The sequence below is a fragment of the Peromyscus leucopus genome, chromosome 2, assembly GCF_004664715.2.
Source record: "Peromyscus leucopus breed LL Stock chromosome 2, UCI_PerLeu_2.1, whole genome shotgun sequence".
NCBI lineage: Eukaryota > Metazoa > Chordata > Mammalia > Rodentia > Cricetidae > Peromyscus > Peromyscus leucopus.
In genome coordinates, this window is record NC_051064.1 from 110,763,746 (window position 1) to 110,767,515 (window position 3,770).

Sequence of the window (3,770 nt, forward strand, 5' to 3'; positions counted from 1 at the left end):
TGTATGAGTAGTAATCTTTTTTTTTTTTGGTGTTTTTTTTTGTTTGTTTGTTTTGTTTTTTGTTTTTTTGTTCTCAAGACAGGAATTCTCTGTGTAGCTTTGCACCTTTCCTGGAACTCACTCTGTAGCCCAGGCTGGCCTCGAACTCACAGAGATCCATCTGCCTCTGCCTCTCGAGTGCTGGGATTAAAGGCGTGCGCCACTCCCCCTCCCCCCTTCCCCCCCATCCTATTGAGTGAATGAATACCAAGGGGGGGGGGGAGTCTAGCTTTGTTGGGAGGAGAGGTCTGCTTACCTGGTCACTTCCTGTCTGTAAGAACACAGGACAGTGTGACAGGTTGTGACGGGTTAATGTTGTGACTGCAGGGGTGACTTCATACTAGACGACAAATGCTACCAAAGCACGCCTGCTTCCCCAGAGCTGCCTTTGTTCTCTGTCTTCTGCTAGGCGAACACAGAAAGAGGGCCTCGTCAGACGGAAGAACCAGGCTCCTGGGCTTCCGGAAACATGAGCCAAATGAACTTCCGTTCACTGTAAATTACCCACCTCAGGAAACAGCCGAAAACAGACTGGAACACGGTATGGTAATGGTTCAGAAAGCACGTCATGTGGGGGAGACGGCAAAAAGCAGGCCCTGCCTACAGGTCTCAGCTTACCGCTTGTCCACGCTTGTGCAGAAGCACACACATAACCACGCCACTTCCCATAATTACCCCTCTCAGTAAATCCTTAGCCAATCAGTGGGTTACCCCTCCCGGAACCTCCAAAGACTCACTCACCTCCTTGCCTCCACATACTTCAGTTTCCAAACTTTGACACTTAATACCAGGAAGAGTATTGAAATCTCAGATCTGCCCTCAAGAAATTCTCAGTCAGAGGTGTGGAGTATGTCCTGGGATTTTTTAAATTTTTTTATTTAATCTCTATTTTTTTTTTTTAAGCTTCTTGAGACAGGGTCTCACTGTGTAGCCCTGGCTGACCTGGAACTCACAATGTAGACCAGGCCATCCTCAAACTCAGAGATCTCCCTGCCTCTGCCTCCTGAGTGCTGGGATTGTACCACCATACATGGCTGTGACCTGGAATTTTTAATAAACTTTCCAGATGACTCTGAAGTAGGTTGGTGTGTTCACCAACAGGAGAAAAATGTCCAAGTCCTGAAGAAGACGTTTAAGTCCCTCCAGAATTCGAGCCAGTTTTATTTTTCTGGACTCAATTCTTTCCAGTTTGTAGCTCATTGAGTGACTCACCAGTAATCTGCGGGCCATGCATGTGTGTTTCCCTTCACCTAGAGTTACTTTTCCTCCTTCTTATGTGATCCCTTAACCAGGGCCACTAGCCGCACTGTCACCCCTTCGGGAGTGTGTGAACGCCATCAGACAGAACTAGGTACCCCGTTGTTCATCTAGAACATTCTTCAGATGTTGCTATGTTACTCTAATATTAACATTGGGGGGGACCCTCCTTATTTAGGGCTGGGGATACAGCTCAGCTGTAGGGTGCTTGCCTTGCACTAGGGAGGCTCTGAGTTCAACTCCCAGGACCATTGCCGGTCAGTCTGGTTAGAAGTACGCAGGAATGGGCCTGGTTCTTTGCACAGTGAGTGAAGAAACGAACAGTCCCATGCTGTTGTTCCCCCTTGAGTCCCTGGGCTCTCATGTCCTTGCAGGCGAGATTGCAAGTTCCCAGAAAAAAGGAAGGCTTTCCTACTCCCGTGTGCCCCCAAATCATGCCAGGGACTCCAGGCGGCGAAAAATACCCACTACCCACCCAGTGGGTGACAGTAGTTAGCAGTCCCACCCATCCCAACTGGGGGAGTACCTCCGTGTGTCCCACACCCTCCTGCAGACAAGACAGCTCTGAGAAAGCCGGAATCACAGGGCTGGGCCGCCACGGCCTCATCCCCAGCTCTCCGACCCTTCTGTTGACAGAACACTGTTGCCATAGAGACGACATTACTCCAAGGGACAGAGCTGATTGAAGCCTCCAGAAAGGCCCCTCCGGAAAGCTGTGCATGGAGTCCCTTCATTTCGTCATCCACTTCCTCCTCTATTTGCTCGCCTATTCCTGTGTCTACTCGTGTTTGTATTTGTTGGTTTATTTTATTACCATCTTCATAGAGGAGTAGGCAGGCAGCTGGACAAAAGCCTCTCTGGGTACAGAAAAGCCCTGCCCACCGCCCATGGTGAGATCTAAGACCCAACTGATACTGGCTAAGGAAGGGCAAAGGGGGGTGGTGAAGGGGCAAAGGCTGGCCTTGGCTGGAAGGGGGCGGTCCTGAGGAAGAGCAGGATGATGCTGGCCCTGTAAACTTTGGTTTTGCCGGAAGCACTCACTGTAGGACCCATCCCACCTGACTGTAGCAGGCTCCTGAGGACTAGTTCAGGGCTTCCTCATGAAGGCACCGTGTGCCCTAGCAAAGTGGCCGAGCCTGGGGACAGGGACAGGCCTGGGTAAGATAGTTGATGCAGGCTGGCTGCAGGTAGACAGTGTGCTTCTGGACTTCTTCAAATTTGGCTTTTACAGGGTCTTCAGGACATGCCTGGCGTCGACAAGGGCAGGACTGGCCTAGGCCAGGCTGCCTCCGCCCGTGCCTGGCCTCTTGGCCCTGTCCCTGGTCGCTTCCGGCTGGCAGGCCTGTGGAAAGACCTTCATCATCTGGAACGGCACCCCAACAGCCCTACGGTGACCTACAGTGACCTACAGTGACCCGTTGACTCAGCCAACGTGCGTGTATTTCAAGTTGCCTCACCCTGCAGCTGCTCAGCGCCCAGACTTCTGAAGAAGCAGAAGGGAGCAGATAGGTAGACTCCTGCTGCCACAGAGCTCTGGTTTCCACCAGTGGGGACTGTCGCCGATGCCTCAGATGTTAATGTGTTTGTGGACAGTTGAGTACTCTGAGAGGGAGTATGAGGGATACAGGAGGAGATGGAGCAGGGAGAGAGGGGGTGGAAATTATGCATATACAGTATTCATGTATGAAATTCTCCAAAAACTGTAAAAAAAAGTGATAATAAAGAAATAAATACTGAATGGTATTGTAAAATAAAATAAATAAAATAAAAAAAAACAGAAAAAAAAAGAAATAAATACTGGCTCCTTTTGGCTACATAAAAGGTGCAAGTGTTTCATTTGGGGGCAGAGTCATATTTGGGGAGCTGGCAGGGAGGTTTGGACCTACTAGCTTAAAAGGGAGGGGAATAAGCCTTTAACCTGCTCATAGAAGGGAGGGGTGGGGACCCTTAACAGGGAAGTAACGTTAGGACGCCTAGCGTCTTGGATGCATCTCTCCGTCATCGTTTCTGTGGCTTACCCAGGGGTCAGTCACAAACGAGGTGTGGTCAGCACAAGTGCCCGGGACAGGAACAAAGTGAGGTTCTGGTACCGAGTCCCCTCAGAAGCCCCACCTGTTGAGTAGATGAAGGACTCGTCTGCTGCTTCTTATTCGTGTCGGCCTAGGCGAAGATTCCGGACAGCCAGAGTGTCTTTGTACACTAGGTTCGCGGGTTTCACTCACTACTCCAGGGGCATGAGGGGCTCTGCATTTTCTCATCTCGCTTTGTTCCGGCTCTTCCTGATGTTGCTGATTAGAACCCAGCACTCTCCAGGAAGCCCCAAAATTGGATCAATCTGGAAAGCATAAAGGAGATGGAGGGCAAGCTCTGGGAATAAATATGTAAAGCAAAACCTCTGCTCTCCAGGGACTCCTTTTGTGGGACGCAGCTTTCAACAGTCAGACATCCAAAGAAGGCAGGCATGCCTCCCTGAC

At 50.4% G+C, this 3,770-nt stretch overlaps 1 long non-coding RNA gene across 1 annotated transcript; it reads left to right on the forward strand.

The window, feature by feature from the left end:
* Positions 1-453: 453 nt before the first annotated feature.
* Positions 454-3,001, forward strand: LOC119087350. The gene is made up of 3 exons (XR_005090760.1): positions 454-580; positions 1,933-2,186; positions 2,528-3,001. It is a non-coding gene; the product is annotated as an uncharacterized LOC119087350 (long non-coding RNA).
* The last annotated feature ends 769 nt before the right edge of the window (positions 3,002-3,770 follow it).